This window comes from Stegodyphus dumicola, chromosome 6 (genome assembly GCF_044657685.1).
Source record: "Stegodyphus dumicola isolate Sdum_Otavi_A_Nest chromosome 6, ASM4465768v1".
NCBI lineage: Eukaryota > Metazoa > Arthropoda > Arachnida > Araneae > Eresidae > Stegodyphus > Stegodyphus dumicola.
Window position 1 is genome coordinate 44,202,009 of NC_140773.1, and position 21,352 is coordinate 44,223,360.

The following is a 21,352-nucleotide window of genomic DNA, read 5'->3' on the forward strand; positions in this document are numbered from 1 at the left end:
TAGTCTTATGGCCCACGCGAAATTTAACATAATTCGATAAGCTTCACATGACAAGCCAGTGAAATGTTTCCCCTTGTAGATGTACTGAAGCTGGCACCGGAGTTCGCGGAAATATTTCCTTATACAATACGGGTATTAACGAAACGAGAAACATATTTTAATTTATTTTATTTTTTAAGATCATATATATGTATTTTTTTACTTTAAACTTAATATAAGTATTTAAAAAAATATAAATAATCTCAGTTTCGATGGGTAACTATTTGTATCGCTTTTATTTTAATTGAAATTTCGGTATCTAAATGTAAATTTGGGAAAAATGAGCGTGTGATCTTGATTTCTTTGCTTTTCACCAGGAGTCGGATTAGCAATTATTAAACGTTGTCTATATGTAAAAAAGTATTTTTACCGCAAGTGTAATTTAAATATTTTAAAAAGTAATTTATGATTTTCCGTTTTGTTTCTTACTAGAATTTCGATAGCGACTGAAATGAAGTCAAAAAGAGCGTATGGGCTTATGATTATTATTTCTTTTCAGCAAAAATAAATTAATGATCCGGAAAGATAATTTGTTTGAAATAAAAAACAGCAATTTTAATTTAAATATCAAATAAATAATCTTAATCACATGTTTCTCCTTTTGTTTTTAAAATAGAGTTTCATTATGAAACAAAAATAAAATTCAAACAAAAGCGTATGGGTCATCATTTGTTTTCTTTCTAACGAAAGAAATTAATAATCAAGAAATAATGCTTAATTATTTTTTTTAATTTTTACTGTAAATATAATCTAAATATAAAAATAACTAAAATAAACTAAATCATTTGTTTCTTCGTTTTATTTTGAACTAGAGTATCGGTATCATGTTGAAAAGTTCTTTATTGTTGCTGGTTTCTAACGAGAAAAAAACAAATTAAGAAACAGAATTCTTTTTGTTTTCTTTAATTCAGTAGTATTGACAACGTATTTAGTTTCTCAGAAATTTATGAATAAGCAGTATTTTTCTTTGAAAGCTAATTTTAAATGCAATTTAATCTGGTATTATTGTATTATTCAGAAGGATGGTGATTCGCAGATATCTTCTTAATAAGTACTTCGTATGAATAGGAAAATAATGACAAAACAACAGTTCTTACAACACGATAAACAGCTAAAACTAATTCAATTAATTATTAAAATAGAGACGAAACAAATTCTCCGCAACATTCCAAAAATATCACAAATCTTTGAAATAACCCACGGAGTAAAACCCAAAACAATAACTAACCGGGCATGAGCTCGACATATTTAATCGACTTTTAAGTGAATAACTGAAATGACTAAATCTCTTATTGCGCAGTCATATTTATACGAGTAGATTAGACAAACCATTTCTGGAACCTTCGAGAAAATCACTATGGTTTCGAAAATGCTCTTACCTGGAAATTTGTAGAATGTCGCCAAAGGGAGGAAAAATCAGCAGACAGGATAAAGATCCATTAAGAAAGTAGTATCTGTCCATATATATGGTTCTAATTGGTTTTAAAAGAACGTAGGAAGGGACGCCTTAGTCCCTACTTAAAAGGAGAGATGTCGTTTTGGAGAATAGAAAAAATATAGAAAATTGACTCGTATCTAAACATATACTAAATCTCGTATCGATTAGACATTGGAAAAACTATGAAAATTCCCATGTAAGTTACCGGGCTGAACACTGGTAATTCAATCTGGGATTCAAAGCCATGTTGAATTAACAGTGTTCCGCGACTTTACCGTTTTTCCAGTGGTCAGGACCTCTGGTTTTAATGGAGCAAGCTTTATAATTTAAACCTCTGTTAAACGAAATTTTAAATGAAATACACCATGTAAACAAAGCAAAAATTAAGGACAACACATAAAACTATGAAAATACATAAAAAAAAATAAAATGCAACCAAATAAAGAAAAATATTTACAGAAGAACACTTACAAAGGTAAAATATGATCATAATATCAATTAAACAAAAATGGTCCATAAAATACAACATATAAACAAAACACTATGAAAATAGATAAACAAAAAATACGCAATGTAAAAACAGATTTATTTACATAATTTACAACAATGTTGAAAGATAAAGTGTTTCAAAATTGTTTTTAAGCGAAACTGCCTAAAATCGTGATTGCATAGAATGGCAGAAATTCGAAAATGTCTAAGGAGGAATCCAAGGGGGAAAAGATAAATGCAATTTTATCTGGTTGCGATAGTGGTTGTTTTTCAAAAACGCCTACTACTTATCAATATTTTGCGGTGTTTCGTTTTGCAGATCTCGCGTTTTTCAAGTGGGAATAGATGCGCTCATCCTCTCCTCTGTTCTGCACTAAAGTCCACAATTTCTATATTTTCTGAGAAATGGGAAAGCGAATTGTTTCCCTGTTGCTGTCAGATGTTTGCTTTCTTCTTTTATATGAATTGATTGTATAAGACGGTAATGGAAATTTTTTTAATGTTTTTAACTACACGTTATGAAATTTTATATATATCATAATTTTTCTGAGGTGAAAGATAGCTATTAACGCCGAGATGCTATCTTTATAATTCCTCTGAAAGGCTTAAACGCATAATTTCACAAGATGACATAACAGAGAGAGACTCCACCTAAAAAAAAACACTATTTATTCCTGAACATTCCTGATAAGAGTAAACATATTTCATATCATCTTAAGTGCGATAAGCTGCCCATAATTCTATATATGACCTATAACATTTGAACACAATAGACAATACAGCGAAGCAAGAGGAGGGCAAAAGAATAGTAAAAGTGACTTCGATATCCTCAAAATATTATCAATAGAGTTGATACCTTTGTTTGAACTTTGGTCTGAGTTTTAACAAGAGCTTACCGCTTTGCAGATGACATAATGCGGATTGGTTTCGGAGATATGTAGTTTAGATTTCAGGAAGGATCCTACATCTTGATTTTAATTTGGCTCAGGAACTCCACGTAATGCCCAGGTTTTTTTATTCTTTCACCGTTTTAATCCTCCTCTTTTTGATCGTAATTTCTGGGCTAATGTTGCTCTTGACTCCCTTTTATGGAATTATAAGGGCCTTAAAAAGCAGGTGCACAGACAGAGCTTTTGAGAGGTTTGAGTTCCATGTATCTTCAGCTCGTTTTGGGTTTTCTCCGGAGCATTGAAAGCGACATCATTTGCGTAAGCTATTGCCTGTGTGTGCTCAGGCCAGGTAGTAGTTAATACACTATTGAAAATCAGATTCGATAAAACTGGACCAACACAGGATCTTTGTGAGCATCCTTATATCTATTTGAGTTGTATGATGCCAATGTTATGCATGACGATCTACTCGCCTTTGAGAGGTAACTGGTAAAGGCTTGATATATATTTACGGGCATCTTGCTTGTTTCAGAGCATGTTTAATCGATGGCAAAAGTATAGAAGATATTCTTAAGATCGAGGCTGATGATGGCTGTGTGGTAGTCATTGTGTTGCTCTCCAAGGTGTAGTTTTTCATAGTTATGAATGGTTATTTCATAGTTATTTCCCTTCTCCAAACCCGTATTAATGCTCGCAGCTTGTTTTCCCTTTGTGTAAGTTATGCTTCAGGAGGTTGATTAGAAGTTTTTCATATACATTCCGTAGCGCTGAAAGCAAACATGTTGGTGCGTAGGAATCAGGACTACTATGATCTATGTTCTGTTTAAGGAAAAATGTGATTTGCCTGATTTTTAAGTCAGTGAGGAGGATCCCGGCTTGCAGAAGCTTCCTGAAGAGAATTAAGAAAAATGCTGGGAAACCTTTATAAATAATGCTGACCGTTGCGTAATTCATATTGTCTGGGCCAGATGCTCTCTTCAAAGGACTGTTTTTGAAGATCTGTTGCATTTTTTCTTTTGTGAATTCGTTATCATCTGCAGTACTGATTGCAATATTGTTTGCACAGATGCACTGTGGCTCTGTTATGCCTTCTAAAGAAGAGGCCGCTGTGAAAACTGCATCCAGGATTAATTGTTGAAAGCCTCTGTCGTGTCATTTGTTGTATTATTTGTCCGCATGGATTTTTTGAAGACGTAATTGCATAGGCGTGTAATCTTTGCAAGATGCAAAATGTTTCACTATTTTTAGTGAAGAAATTTTTCAGCTTTGTATCTTAGCGCTTCAGATAAATTTTCGTAGATTGTCATTTCCTTTCTAAATATCTAAAGTAGAAGTTGGAATATTCATTCATCTGTCCATTTTCAATCTGCACGTAGGAATCTGCATTTATTTTGCTGTGCAAGGATATCTTTGGACCACCAGTTAAGAGTATTTAGTGTCTTTATTTGCGTGTTTGGGAGTTTCCTCACATATATATCATCTGCAAACAATTAGAATTTTAATGTCAGTAGCAACTCCTTACGACTGCATCATTTTTTTCAAATTTTAACTGGCTATCCCGACTGCCACATTGAATGTCCGCAGATACACCTTCCAAGGTTACTTAAAAGGAAAGGTGTATCAAATAGCCACGAGCTATACAACAGCCTATGCCAGTTTTGGCGAGGCAGAAGTATATATATATATATATATATACGTCAGTTTTGACGAGGCAGAAGTATATAGGCTTATAGGCAGAAGTAGAATAGGCAGCAGTCCGTTTTTAACTAGCCACCAGGTAACGCCTTTATCCACTAATCATCATGAGTGCAGCCACCCAAAGGTAGCTGAGAGCATCTGCATTGAACACTCAACCAGAAGCCTTAGTACAATATTTCTTGCCTTTCTGCAATATTATTTGGTACACTAATCACGTTAATTCCTTCTTATTTGTATAGTAATACATAAAATTTAGTCCTAAAAAAGTTAGCTCTACAATAATATAGTCTTAAATGCAGTCCTAATTACAGAGCTAAATACTGTACTACACTGGTTTCCAAAAATTAAGAAAAAATCACAAAAATAGTGACAAAAATAAGTTAAAAAATAAGCCAATCCGAATTGAATAAAATTTGAATATGCTGAGCAAAACTACAGTAGGGAAATTAGTGGCTTAGCAATTGAAATACGTCATCTGCGAGGAGGATAAAATTGCATGCTTAAATGCAAGCCTGAGAATTTCTCTGTGATACTGAGTTAAGCAATCTGGGATAGCCAAGTTGCAACAATGACCTCCAGGCATCATTTGCCCGAAGAACTGTAGTGGAGAGCTGTAGAGTTGTAGTGAAGAACTGTAGTAGAGTGGGATTAGAATCAGACCAAAACCAGATGGCTACATGTGAGTCCATCTATGGTTTATAGGCTTTGGCAACAATTTCTAAGCATACATCCGGCATTCAGGAGGTTTAGCCAAGGTCAATCGAAACTACGAGCGCTGAAGACCCATATTTGCTCATATTCGCACAAAGGAATAGAACCTCAGCTCCAACTAAGCTCAGATCTTCCCTTGCTACAGCCACTGGAAGGATGGTGTCAACGTCAACCGTGCGTAGAAGGCCTCACGAAGGAGGTCTATACGCGAGGTGACCAGCCATTTGCTTGCCGCTCAGGTCGCGTCATAAACGGGAACATTTGATGTGGCCACAGGACAGCTGATCAATGGAGGACTGTTCTCTTTGCGGATGCGCTCAGGTTTAGCCTCCAAAGCGATAGTAGGCGTTATTTGATTTGGAGAGAACCTGGATCTCGTAATCATCCATCAAACATCTGTGAAGGTGATGCATACGGAGAAGGCAGTGTCTGTGCTCGGGTGGTATCTCTTTAAGTGGATGCACAATCCTCCGTGTCTTTCTACGTGGAACCATGAATGCTCATGCCTATAGAGATGTCATTCTTGATGTGCGCCCCTACTCCGGGGCAGTAGGTGATAATTTAGGAAGGATACAGAAAGGATAATAAATAGGAAAAAATGCAGAAAAGAGGAATAGCTCTTATTATAACTAACGGAAAAATTCTATTCATAATTTAACTCTCTTTTAAGAAATTTTATTTGGAACATAATTACGTATTGTTCTCAAATTGAATCAGCATTCATAACAATCATATTTCAAAACAAAAAGTATAATGCTTTTTCTTCTATTAATTTTACATTTCGATACGAGTTGATGGGGAATAAAAGAATTGTGGCTGTACATTTCATTTAATTTTATGATTTAGACATTCATTTTTAACGAATGATTTAAAAATATAGTATGTATAATACAGATTATGTACACTTAACTTACGTACTGTAGCGGATAAAAACAATCCCTAAATATTATGACATCATCAGGTATTACTGCTATCGTCCGCTCTTCTTTAGCTCCATTTTGCGTTTATTTGCACAAATTTTATTTTACTACTCGCTTACAGAGCCAGCTGTCTAGAACAATTATTGAAAAAAATGAAAAAGTTATATAATGGTTTTGATGAATTCTGAGAATGCAAATTTAACGGTCCAGCTACTAATTAATAATCATTGAAAAGGATCTTTTTTAATTCATTTAAATCACGTACTTAATAACAGAATAAATGTGAAAGAAAAAATCAAATATCTTACATTCTGCGAGCAACAACATACTGGCAATATACATTAAAAGTACTTTAACTTTCACGCGCAGTGGCAACACATTCTTTTTAAATGGTTGAGTTTGTTGATTGAATACGACAGACTGACAGATTTCGTTTTCTTGAATGGCAATAAATTTCCTTCACTGTGTTTTCTAATAAAATTCGAAACATAAAGTATTTTAGGCTTTGTCAAGGAGCAAAATATAATTTTATATGCGGTTAAGTTTTATAGTAAAAGTTCCTGAAATTCACAAAATATTAAATAAATAAAAATTATATTCGAATATATGATATATATAATATATGTATTATATAATTCAAAATTCTGATTTAAATATGCACATGTTGGTATAAGACTATGTGTATTGAAAAATCTGGTAGCTCTCGGTTCCGATGTTTTTCACGTTACGATTTCACGATTCACGATGCAAACATGCATACATATAGATTCTTTGTTATTTAATTATAGACACTGTGATAGTAATTTTCCATCTTTCCATTATAACTAAACTTAATTTTCAAAAAAAAAGGCCAGTTTATATGCAACCTGGTTAATCCATTCCAACCCGGTTAATAGGGAGTTCACGGAAAATTTCTAATTATTTTCTCTTACTTTTTATTTAATTTATATGCATATATAGCCATAATATATTTAAATAATGATTTTAATAAACATTTGCAGCATTAATGCAATTATTAAATGACTTTTCTAACATCGTATATTACTCAGAAGTACGTAATGATACTTTCTATGTATTAAAGACTTTGCTACATTGTTATAATTGGTTTTCGTTTTAATTAAATTGTTTTGACGCTTTATTTTTGTTAGCTCAATAAATTTTATGTTACAAACTATAATGCAATTTTATTGTTTCGTGTACACTACCAGACTATGTAATTACAGTGAGTATTTATTTTCTGTCTCGGTTGCTTTTGTTACCAGCTGAAATTTAGGTTAATAATTGTGGGATAGCGTGGCCAGGTTGTTAGGCTTTAAATGAAAACCATTAATTTAGTGGCTTGTCAACACTTTAATTCATTGTTGTTTACCCATCCTACAGGAAGTGAAAGTTAATTTTGTTCGCTGCTTTGTTTTCTGTTCATGGTTTTGGCTCTTAAATTCCTTGTCTACTTATTTTGATAATTACTTGATATTCTGATGATAACTTAGACTCCTGGTATTTAAAAGTAAAATTTCCGGCTATCTAGAAACTAAGCATATTGTTTAAATTAAGGCAAACTAAATTTGATCATATAAAACAAGGTTTCAGTACGATTTAGATTGTTATCCAAGCTCTTATGTGGCACGATTTGGATACAGGTTTTAAAGCTGTAAATTTTATTTCATTAATGAAATTCACAAAAGCTGTAAATTCAGAGATTTAAAGCTGTAAATTTTGTTTCATTAATGAAATTTCAGGAGAAACTTTACTTTACTGAATTAACGATATAAACTTTACGGATGTAGCAGTTATTTTCGAATATTAAGTCAAAAATCTTATAGGAGATGATTGAACATGATTTTCAAAATTATAAATTTTATATGACTGGATAAAAAATTTCTAGTGTAACGTGCTACGAAATGTAGAAAAGCTAGGTTATAGGAGATTCAAATATTTACAGTTACATAAACAAATTTTTGCTATATTGCCTTACGTAAATGCTTTTAAAATTTTTCATTAGCTTGGTTTTTTTTTAAGGTTTAATATGGAAAATTTCAAAACCTTACCTAAAACAGAGATCAGAGAACTCGTATCACGAAATTTGTAAATGAAAATGCATTTCTTTTACGTAGAATCTAGCATCTTAACTTTTAAAACTATAGAAACTTTTAAATTATGTCATTTTATCCTTTGGCAAGATTTTTGTTTAATTGAAGTCCTAAAAACAAATACACCAGTACAGCTAAATTTAAGAAACTCTTTTATTACTTGATAAAATTTGCTTATTTGAATTTAAAATAATTATAAAACAGTGGGATAAACAAATTCCATCAAATCTTACTCAAATTTTTAAATTCTATCAAAATTCTTTCATGCATTTCCAAGAGGTAACATTTTTTTTTTTTTTTTTTTTTTTTTTTTTGAAAATGTATATTAAACTTTTTCGTGACAGTCCCACAACTGTATAGCTACCGTAGATCATGCCAGCTGGTGGTAAGAAAAAGAAGCAAGAAAGGCGTTTCTTTAAAGATCTTTACGCAAGGCTTCAGCCCCAATTATTGGCCGAGCTGTAAAACCACTGAATATTGGCAGTTTGACCAATAATTAAGTCCCGGCCTGATCTAAAACTAAAATTTGAAAACCTTGCACGCAACAAATGGCAATATCAGTGGGAACAAGAATGCCAAGGCCCTCGAACCTTCAGCTTCCTACCAAAATCTGATGAAAATGTAGTCGTCACTTCTCAGTTTATCTTCTAGTAAGTCTCCGGACAAGGCTCCTTCCCCACTTACTTCCATAAAATAAATATTGTAGATATGAGTGTATGTCGGAAAAAGTTTGACCCAGACCATTACATGTTCTAATGAGCTGTATCAGAGAATGATGACATTAGAAGTCCCGAAGACCCTGGCATTGAATTCGAGAGATTCACACACGCCGCGAGAGTCGCCACCATAGAAGAACTCCAAAGCGAAAGTCTCCAATAGTGCTATCCCTGCCAACCTATTCCTGGATTTTCAGGAAGCATGTACAAAGTACTGTAACTCCCCCTTTCTTCTTTTTCTTTTTTCTAATTTTCTTCTTCTTTTGCCTCTTTTTTAGACCAAAGAAGCGTTAACTGAGAAAGCCTATCCGTCTCGAAACGGCATTAAGCGATGTATCACATATCAAATTGTTGCCACCAAATATCATAGCCCTATATTATATTTAAAGAAACTAAATAATGAAGAATCTGCGTGAATGCATGTCCACCCGTACAAGGATAACTGGAAGTCCGAATTTAGAATTCCAATTTTTTTATTGTCTATTTTATATTTTGTAAAATTTCGACGAATTTTTCATTAAAAAAACTCAACAATTTCAAAGCGAGCAGTGGCAACACTATAGGGAATAAAACATTTTTATCTCCAGCTCGCGAGACTATATATCGCAAATTCTAAAGGTATGCTGTTTTTAAATATTTTAGCCCAAAATGGCGACAGCCTAAATGCTCACAAAACGTGTATGTGTCTGTATATGAAAAAAATGCCCGTTTGGGCGTAATATAAAATCTGAAACCTTTCAGATATTTTTAATATATTTATTTTATTTTATTTATTTATTTCTAATTTAAATGAACTCACGACACAAGAACACTTGCGGGTTTCTGCGGATGTGCATTGCTTTACATAAGTAGCGTGCTAGTGCTATACCAATTTTGCTTACGGCGTTGTGATGGTGCTCTATATCCGTGTTCCTGTCCTCTCCTGGCTGCATTGAAGTTTTTGTGTTTTTTTTCTCAGTGCATACATGAGAAAATTTTCCTTCACGATAGCATTTCTCTAGCCAATCAGCGTTCAAGCGCTTTGTCTTAATCAAAATAAACCAAGACTTTAGCATGGCTATTTTTCACATCTTTCGTTTCATTGTCTTACAACACCATTGCAGGTTTTATTGCTGTACTCCTGGAATATCTTAAAAATTTGGTTCGCTGCTTTTTGCATTCATTCATTCTGAAATTTAATTCTTATATCTTTTGAAACATATCTACGAATTAATTGTGATTTAGCAATGCTTCTCTTTTTAACATATAGTCAGATCCCGCTATAAAAGAATTGACTTATAACGAATACCCGGATTTAACGAACGAACGTTTCAAGGCCGTCCAGTTTCCTATACACTTAACGTTATTTTATATGGCTGTCTAGAACTTCTAAATATATATTAATCGGATATAACGAACCTAGTGGATACCTTACACTGAATATTTTTTATAATTTCTGTAAATTTCAAGTGAAACATTTTTAACTCTTCAAATTCTTCTTTTTTAGTGTATTAGAATAACGGAAATTACCTTTAGGTTGTAGAGACATTAGGATTTTTTTGGGGGCCGGAGAGATAAAAAATTAGCAATCGCCTTCGCCGGGAATCGAACCACGGACCTCTGGAATATCGGCCCAGCGTGCTACCGTTACACCACGAAGGCACGTTAGGGAAGTGGGAGAAATACCTTATATACTCGCCTTTTTAAAGGGCGACTAGGGTTTTAGGGACCCTAGTTGCCAAATCCTGGGTGCGGAGAGTCATCGTCCACAACCCTTTTAGTTCTTTCGACACTTGTAGAGTCATTAGGATTTTTTTAGAAGCCAGAGAGATGAAAAATTAGCAACCGTTTTCGCCAGGAATCGAACCACGGACCTCTGGAATACCGGCTCAGTATGCTACCGTTACACCACGAAGGCACGCTAGGGAAGTGGGAAAAATACCTTATAAGGTGACTGTTCGTCTACCTTCATCCCATCTTTTTTTTTTTTTTTTTTTTTTTTTTTTTTCCTAAACAAAAGAATGCATGTAGCATTTATTTCTTAGAAAACCAGGACACACAAAAAATATATTTGAGGAGATCTTACTATCTCAGGCATTCAACTAAAGAACCCTTGATCCGTTGAGAAAAAAAGCTTGAATGGCTCACTAATTGCATTCGATTACTTTGAGCAGTCAGACAGCCCTCTGTTCATCGCTAATGCTTATTCATGCGTATTTGCGTATTTTAGATGGAAATGTGTAATTAAAGGGAACTGAAAAATAAGGAAAAGGTAAATAAACTATTGTATGTAATAATAATTGAAATTAAATTAAATAATAATTTTTTCTAATTAAATTTACAATAAACATCATTTATGAGATGTGACAATGCTAATCACTCTTTTTGTGTGATTCCTCAATCCACTTTCACATTAATTTGTGGGATGATCTCTTTTTTCCTCATCAGATCGAATGTAACGAACTATCGGATATAGCGAACCAAACTGTCGGTTCTTTACAGTTCGTTGTAGCGGGCTTCTATTGCATAAAAACCACTTTCATATTAATGCACAATAGGCAATAACGCATCACTGGTAATTTTCTTACGATAAAATATGCGAATGTTACTTATTTTCGCTGAACTCTTTGTAAGGTTGTAGAGACATTAGGCATTTTTTTGGAAGCTGGACAAAGGATAAATGAGTACGCCTTCTCCGTAAACAGAACCACGGACCTCTGGAATACGCGCCCAGCGTGCAGACGATTACACCAAGAAAGCACGCTAAGAAGGCGGGAGAAATACCTTATAAGGTAACTAGATTTCTTCAACTGTGAACTGTTTCGTAAATTGCTGTAAACTCATATATAAGCAGACTCAAAAACTCGAATAATAAAACATTTCCTAAAACTTCTCGTTTCATATTCGGTTCATATAAATATTTGGTAATTAAAATCAATTCCTTATATTTAAAACCCAAATAATTACAAGCTGCTCCTTGTTTTAATAAGCAAACATGATTAATTAGTTAAATTTCTACTTATACATTTAATTAAAACTTCACGCATAGTAAAGATGACACTACATAATATATCGAAAGTGGTATATTTAAAACAATGTTCTTGAATAACTTACCATCAAAGTATCTGCCGTAATACTCAATTTTATTAAATTTTAAGCACTCCAATTTTCAAGAATATGTAGTACGTTATCATCTAAAATGATTAATGACTTTGATAAACTTATAATGAGTACTTGTTAGCTCGATCAAGATAGCGGTTAAAACTAATTAATACCCGTTTTCTCTCCGATAGATTTCTGGCAATCTTTTTTAATAAACTAGCATCTTCGATTTATGGTAATGTATTAAATTTTGTGTAATTAAAGTGGGAGTTATGGGTATTAGAAAAGTTTACTTTAATATTTATATTACATAATTATTCATTTTAATTAATACGTAATAAATTTCGTTTTAAGTAATTAAAAATCGGCGTAATTAATCTTTTCGGTTTTCAGTCATTGTACGGTAATACGCTAAGGAAATAGAAAATGTAGATTCTGTTAATATTCAAGTTTAAGACTATCCTGAAAAAACTTAGATAATGTACAAATTAAATAATTCCATATGGAAATATACTTTAGCTTAATTTGTTTTTAGAAAGGCTTTTAGCGTAATTTGTTTTTAGAAAAACTTTGCTTTGCTATAATAGAAGCTCGACTGCTTGGAAAAATGTTTTTAACTGTAGTTATATTTTCCAAAGTGTAAATTATCGTCTGCTATTTGACAAATTAGTTTTCATGCAAAATGGCGCTTTAAACAAGCAGTAGACGGAAAGCTATGTTTGGGCTCTTTCCGAAACAAAATATTCGCATTTGGTTATTAAAAATGCTATGAAAACCATTATTTTTAGGTATGTAAGGCAACGATAAATAGCATTGTCAATAAGAAAGGAAAAAAGCGTCAAAGTTGGCTTTAAAGCGAAAAACTGTTCAAAATATATATCTAACTTAAAAACGGAATGTTTCGAATGTTGCAAAGGTAGGAACTTTAATATTAAAAGAAAATCTGCGAAATCAAAGGACAGTTTCATAATCGTTAAATTGCTCAGTGCTAACTATAAACGAAGTGATTAATGCTGATATGAATCTTAAAAGGTAAAAAACGAACGGTCTTTCTCCAATACATTATTGCCGAAAGCAGAACGCCCTGCAGAATTCTCTGTGAGAAACAATTATTCAGGCAAAAATGGAAAAATATTGCCTCAAATGATGAAAAGGTATATTTAAATGGTCGCTATAAAAGCAACCATTTATTATCATCAAAAAGAAAATAAAAAACTCTTAGAACATGGTTATTAGAATCTAAAAGAAGGTTTTTCGAAGGGATTTATGATTGTTGTTGTTTTTTAATATAACGACAAATAAAAATTAAAGAGAGTGCAGCAATGTATTAAATTCAACTCCACATATTACCAGGAACATATTTTATACAAAATTTTCAAATATGAGATACATTCATGAAATTTAGTGTGTTTAATTCGTAGATCTGAATCAACAAAAAACAAGCAATCGTACGTCGAAATCCTCTGTTAATTTTTTGGAAAAAATGAAATAAGAAACGTGTAGCAAGGCCATATTCTTTACTGATATCGCTACTAAATTTCCTGATGCATCATGCACGGATTGACTTTTAAAAAAGCGAACTTTCTAGTCGTCGACTTATAACCATCCTTGGACTTTGGAAAGCTCTTCAAGAGGAATGGGATAAAATACCTCTTTTAATACTAAAAAAAGTTTTATTATCTTGGAAATTACAGCTTACAGAGATAGTGAAGAATAAGGGTTATCAAATGAAACATTTAAAACAGAAAACCTTTAGGTAAAATATTTCTGTAAATACATTAAAAATCGTCTAAAAATATCCGAACGGCCTCTGTAAGAATACTTAATCTCATCTCATCGAAACGTCGCAGATGCCTGCTGAGTCTTGATCCGAATCCAGAATGAATGGAAGAGTTCGCCAGTTTTATAACGTATGATTGGCCAAAATAAAAACAAAATTAGGGAAAAATTTTCAATAATAAATATTTATAAACCAGGAAACCAGGTTGCCAGTCGTATTAACAAGCCCACCTGCGATAGAGCGGATAGCTGCATGGAGATTTCCGTCATTTTCCTGGTACATAACGAGTACATGAAGAGATACCACTTAAAACTTTCTTCAACAAGTAATACCTTTGTCTGAGTATCCATCTCTTCTATTAATTAATGAAGAATCTGTCTATCTGTATGCATGTAAGCTCCTCGCATTTTGTAAAAACCTGATATTAAATATTGTTTTGTAAACTAATGAACATTTCATCTGAGAATAGAAATATTGCCGATAGTTTAATTAAATGTAATATACATATGTGTGTGTGCGCGTGTAATAAGAATAAATTTAGAGAAGTACTGATGTAGGAACACCAAGACGTAGAAACGTAGAAGCCGCCGAAATTAAAGCACACGTAGTCCCCCACTCGAACATGTACACCTAGAAGACAAAATTTTGAATTTCGAATTTGATTCTACTTATTTTGTACGAGTTTAAGAAACTTTTGGTTAAAACTCAAAGACGTAAAAGGCTTTGTGTTGTCCCTCAGCAAAGCTTTAAAATTTAATTAGAAATCACAGCAATGTTAGAGAAGAGTATTGCCATTGTCAGAATTAAATTGCATTTATCTCCCACACGGGATGTATGTTCAATAAAGAATGAGAATAAATACCGATTAAATTATTATTAAATATATACTATGTAAGATTTAAAAAACATGTAAATCAGCTTTATAATTTAATTTAGTAGTCTTCTCTTAATTGCTCATTTTTAATTTGGGTATTTCGTCTCTCTGTTCTGAAAATAATTACAACATTTCTGGACTGTGCCATTACCATCTATACCACAGAGCATGCGTAACTCTGATGACGTAGGTAATTCGGAGCCTAAACTCAAAATTTCAAGAATTGGAACTTTTCTAATCTAAACCAAAACCTTCTCTTAGTGAGCTTGCGTACTGGACAACTGCGCAGTTTAGCTAATGCCTGTCTTGCTGTAATGATACTTTTTCGCTGTGCTCTCTTTCCATTGCATCAGTATCAAAAATTGTAAATATTCTTGAAAAAGCATGGCTAGAATGTCAAGTAAACTGTGGCCACAAATGTCAATTAAATTAAAAATGATGATTTAATCTGCCTCGGCTGCCAAGTTTGCTGTTTATTACGGATTCAACTTTTAGGCATATTACGCAATCAAAATTCTTGCTCTTCACTATGGACCTACTTTCTAAACTATCAAGTATTTGCGTAATCTGCATTTCTGCCTTTCTACGTCTTGATGTTCCTACATCAGTACTTCTGTAAATTTCTTCGTACTACACACGCACATACACACACACACATGCACATATTACATTTAATTAGATTATCGGCAACATTTCTATACTCAGATGAAATGTTCATTAGTTTACAAAACAATATTTACAGAGGGTGAAAGCACCTAAAAATTACTTAATACAAATAAACTTGTGTAAAGTTAGTTTGCAATTAATTATACAAAACTTCAAATATATATTTGTGCTTCGGCTTGAAGTAACAAAAATTAAAATTTTATTAGATACTTAGTATCCCTCCTTTCGGGCTGAGAGTACCATATAGGAAAGGAAAAAAATGTGTAAGGCACCATCACAGTCCCATAGGCAAAAGTGCTATAGCTCCTACAGCTAGTTTACGAAAATTAAACAAAAAAAAATCTGATGAGTACACCACATGTCTTCCTTGTACGGAATATTAAATTATACGCATTTTTCTTGCATTTCATTTAAACTTATTGGATTGAATTAAATGTACTTCGCCGACAGCGCATAAACCACAATAGAATAAATGCATTCCTTAAAATTCACTCTATTTGTTTACCATAGCGAAACTCTGGCGTTAGGTTCACTTACCACTATTTATTTCGTTCATATTATAACTCAGAATGCATAAAATTTATGTCATTTAAAGATTTATCTAATCGTAGCCACATGTTCTATTCAAATACTATAATAAAGCTAGAACGATGTATAAAATAAATTAACAAACAAACTAATTCGCAATATTAAATGAAGGCGTTATCTTTGTTGTTGCGAAGCTACGTTTCTCTAGATTGGCAGCAAACCCACTATTCTGCTATTTCAAATGTAAACAAGCAATGGCCGCCAACAAAAAAATTATTAGGCTTAGCAGCACATAAACAACTTTAAAATTGTTGATAATTCTAAAAATATTGCATACAGATTTACTAAAGGCATAAAACCCTGAACCCGAAGATAAGAGCAACATAATTCAATTATTTTTAAAGCAAAAAATGTACAGTTTACAAACATATAAGAGTAAAGAAACTGAGATCACTGAGCCGGGTAACAGAGTGGATATATATATAAATATATTTATATACGTTTGGTGCGGCCGATTGCAACCAAAATACGAGGTGCACATTTACATGTTATAGCAGTCCTATATACATAATTTCAGCGTTCTGAGGCTACTCGTTTTTGAGTTATGCGAGATACGTACGTACGTACGTACATACGTTCGTACAGACGCCACGAAAAATTCTCTTCAGAATTCATTTTAAAGCAGTTTTATAATTTTTTTGGAGGAAAAGAGTCTTTTATTCTGTCCTTACGTACAGATATCAAGCAAAAACATCGTTAAATTGCATTCGATAGCGGTCAAAATGAATATTTTCGTTGAAATATGCTGCCTGAAACTTACTCGCGATTACAATACTTCTTTTTTACTTCGTACAAGGAAGTAAAAAGAAAAATGAAAAACAGTAACTCCGTTTTTTTTTAAACAAACATTAAATAGACATTAAATGTATGGTTTTTATGCTAACGTGCGTCAAAAGTGATACCTCGCCAGCAATTTGCACAGCACTATAGGGCAGCGCCTACTCTAAATTAGCAACTTTCTTTCACTTAGATCCTTGATCTTTATTTAAACTTACTTAATTTGAACTTCTTAGATAAATAATGGAAAGTAGAAACGCAGGAGAGATTTATCATAACAAAATAGAATGTTCATCTAAATAAATTATACAGGAAAATAATGTAGACCGGAACATTTATAAATTAAATGCACCATTAAGGCTTATTGTAAGCAGAAAAACAGAATGCTTGTATAAAAAACTCCTATAAATACAACTGCATATCAAATAGACGCCAATGTCAAATTTAATATGAGGTAAAAATGCAGTCTTAGTTAGGCATAGATTTTCAATTAAAACTCTATAGATTTCGAGGAAGATATGACAGAGGTACACTTTCTTCAGAAACAAATAAATACGTACACACAGAAAAAGGAAGAAAAAATTGTATTTCATTTTTGCTGCCAAGCAGCGTATTCGACAAATGTTTTACAATTTCATCGTTTCCTTCTTCGCGCCAGTTTGCTTTCTTGGATCTAATAGAAACAGAAACACTAACACTAAAATTCGAGGGGGACCTCTAGCTACCCCACTGACAGTACCTTTAAGTTCAAGATATATTCTCAGAATTTGCGAAGTTTTCCTCCAGATTCGAATAAACTTTGCATATCATCATTTTTTAATCACTTTCGCTGTCAGTTTTTGCAGTCCTGTTAGTACTTTCAAAGTCAGTTTTCGTACACGTTGACTCAATATTATTATGAACTGACACCACGTTTTCTAGAAATAGGTCTTCTAAACTTCCCTCATTGGTGCCTGAAATATTAGAAATCAATTCCTTTGAAGAGTCTTCTACATTAAAGCCATATTTCCGTAAACAGTTTTAACTGATTTTAAGAGATTAATCCCCCCCTATTGACTATAATATGCATGGCTTCTAACAAAAATATCGAGTTACTTATCTCCTTCAAAGTGTTCAAAATTTCCTCAAAATTCAATTCTGTTCATCACTTACTAAATATCTTTATGTAATTACATTTGAAACTCTTACAGTACATTAAAATTAAGCGTTGAATGTTAAAAGCTATATTTTCAGAAAGAGACACTGATGTTTTTCAGAAAGTGATCAGATGTATGTGTACTGTACACACTGCTGATGAATGTAAAGTTATTATTTTCAGTTTTATCTCTGTCCCACTGAAAACGAAAATCAGTAAAAATAATATTTGTAATGCACGAGTTCATGTTGCTGTGGTAAGTTAAAGGTTAATTCTTGACTACTATCAAATGCACAGGTTTTTGTGAAAAATAAGCAACATTATTAATCGGATAGGAAAACACCATCAGTCAGTATTTCTACATGAATGTCAGTATTTCTACATGGCTCCAAATGAATAACCGAAAAAGCTGTGTACTGTTTCTAATGTTTCCAAAGTTAAGATGTTGATAACAAGAAGAACATCCATCGAAGCAGAAATCAATTTCGAAGTCTTTCAACACATCTGCAGCAACAATAAATAAAATAATAAACAGAGATTCACAACTTGAAAAAAGCTAAAAAAATATAATATTCATCAGCTTTGGCTGAGACATGTAACTCAATAAAGAATTATTTGCAGAACCGAGTATGAAAATTATTTAGCAAGAGATAAATGGAAATACATCGACACTTGTTGAAGCAAGGACTTAAATGAATGCAACAGAAGAAGATCTGTTCATCATCAAAAGCGAATAGAAAAAATTGTACGAACTTGGTTGCGTCAATGCAAAACAGTTTCAGTATTGGATTTATGATTGTCGCAGAATTTTCCTACGGTAGAAAATTAGAAATAAAAAGACTCGAAAAAACTGTTAAATCAACTCAACGTGCTATCAAGAGAATGTTTTACGTCCAATATTTGCAGGGAAAATTACATTTCTTTATCCCAATAACTTTCAGAGAGTGAAGCTTCATCAAGACAAAGCAGCAGGTGATGCTTCCAAATGTATCGCGGCATTCCTTGAAAGCAAATTTAAGTGTAACACATGTATTGCTTATAGACCTTTTAAAAGTATTCCTGCGAAGTCCTCCGACGTTTTACCTATGGATTATTGCACTTTTGTGGCGTTCTACCTATGGTATTGCGCTTTTGGCTTTAGTGAAAAGAGCTCTTTCTAAGCAAAAACCCACAACGATTGATATACTACAGAAAGTAGTGGAAGAGGAATGGAAATCAATACCCCTGGGCATTTTACGAAAAGCCTTGCTCTCACGGCAATCACGAATCCACTTTATAATCCAAAGAAGAAATTTATGAGATCGAATATTTAAAAACATACACCTTATATTTTAAAGATTAATTATACCGCTGCGATATCGTTCTAAAAATTTATAAAAATCTTCTGTAATATTCTTAATGACTGCATCTATTGCTTTTAAATAGCTTAGTTAAACTATACAGATAGATTCAACTGGTTGATAAATATCTAACATTTTTCGGAAAGGCAACAGAATAAAAAGTGAAACAACGCATTTACCAGAGGATGACGTTTAAAGTGAATCGGCACAAAATCATTTATCAAGATTAATAGCCCTTTTGGTCTAAAAATTAAATTAACAACTGTAAAAGAAGTTTCCGACCTGGCGTAAATAATTTTTAAAAGTTATCAAACATATCTTTACGATCTTGACTTACATTACTTTTAAAACTCTTTGGACATGCGTCTAAAGAACCTTTACTTTCAAGAACTATTCAGGTCGCAATATGTTTCATAATTTCTTTCAATATACTGTTAAGTTTTTCTATTTATTTTTAGAAGAGTACGTTTATCAGCGGAAAAGGTTTTTCGTTTTATATAACAGTTATGCGTGCGGAAGAAAATCACGGCTAATTATTGTTCCGTAATGGTCACTAATGGACTCTGTGCCACGCCTTTCTCGAATTATTTTGAATAATACATAGTACACAGTACGCCTTATTTGTGTGTTATTCAAATTTCCTTTTTAAGCTTCAAAAGAAATGAATTTGTATACGATAAATTTTTGCTATTTTTATAAGCTTTTATTGAGCTTATAGAAATAGCAATGACAATGATGTTTGTCGCCACGGAAGAAAATTTGATATTTAAACTACCTCCCGAAAAGTTAAGATGAGTTCAAATTTTGCATATACCCTTTTTAAGATTGACAGTGTAATGTGATGAAGTGAGTTTTTCAAAATTCGGTTTTGCGTATTTTATTAATTTAATTAATTAATTTAATTAATTTAATAATGCGTATTAATTAATTTAATTAATTAATTTTATTAATTTAACGATTTTTCACGCATACATCCGCGATGATTTTCGCGAACGTGTACGATGATTTTCGCGTATATCTCCGCGTATTTGATGAACAAAGTAAGACTATCAGAATTTTACTGTTTGAGCGAAAGAAAAACGTCTTTATGAGATTTGCATGAAATTTTTAATTTCTGATTTTTTGTAGTGTTTTCTAAAATCACTCAGTTTTAACTTCCCTACTTAAATTCACTTTTTTTTAACATTTAATAAGTTTAATTTAAAATTGCTCTATTTATTACAATATACACTCTAAAAATTTATCAGTTACAAAGTTTTGAAATTTTCTCAGCTTACAGAACATTTACTTCGCCATCTTTTAAGGTTTTTTGGTTTTGTTTATGTAAGTACGACAAAGCACTCGAGGGCTATCTGTCTGAGTGGAGGGATGCCTTCATGGAGGACTTTCTAAAAGAAATTTGCTAGTAAACACGTTACACATGGGAAAATCAACGAAAACGCACATGCATCCAGCCCTCTCGCTGAGATTTGAACCACCGACCGAAATACCAGTGTTCAGCGATTTTACCGCTCGGCCGCTGTTGAGGTCACCAACTTTTCAGACATGAATGATAAAAAGGATTTCACTGAACCTTTAACATTAAAAAATATATGTTGCATTATAAAGTAGAAGAGGGAAAATATCAGTTCTTCATTGGGCTGCTTAGGTTAGGCTATTTGAATAAGGAAAAGCCCAAAAAGGGGTATCTGCCTAAGAGTAGGGACGCCTTCAAGGTTTTTATAAGATAAACGACTCGAAATCACGTTACATACGGGTAAAACCATAAAACATAATATTGTGGTTAGCCCGTTGTCCTCCATTTTAACTCCAGAGGAACTACCAGCATTCAGAAATCTTTAACCGCTCGGCTAGTAATGGGGCTCTTCAGCTGGCATTGCTTCGAAACATAGTTATGATGTCAATACTTCACGCAATTTAAATCCCTTTTCTTTCTAGAAAGATTTAGCTGAAAAGAAATTGAGCTTACTAGAAAAGACGTCTAAAATTTATAAACTTTTTTTTTTTTTTTTTTTTTTTTTTTTTTTTTTGTACCTTTCGTTATAGATATGTTTTACATTTAATGTTCAATTCCTTTTGCGATTCTCGAAATCAACAGATCTTAACGATTAGCGATTGAA

At 32.7% G+C, this 21,352-nt stretch overlaps 1 protein-coding gene and 1 non-coding gene across 4 annotated transcripts in view; both read right to left on the reverse strand.

The window, feature by feature from the left end:
* Positions 1 to 21,352, reverse strand: part of LOC146996733 (regulator of G protein signaling 7-binding protein A-like) — a 329,695-nt gene that overhangs the window by 226,677 nt on the left and 81,666 nt on the right. The gene's annotated exons all lie outside the window — the stretch shown is intronic.
* TRNAI-GAU (transfer RNA isoleucine (anticodon GAU)) lies at positions 10,561 to 10,632 on the reverse strand. The gene has a single exon. It is a non-coding gene; the product is annotated as a tRNA-Ile (tRNA).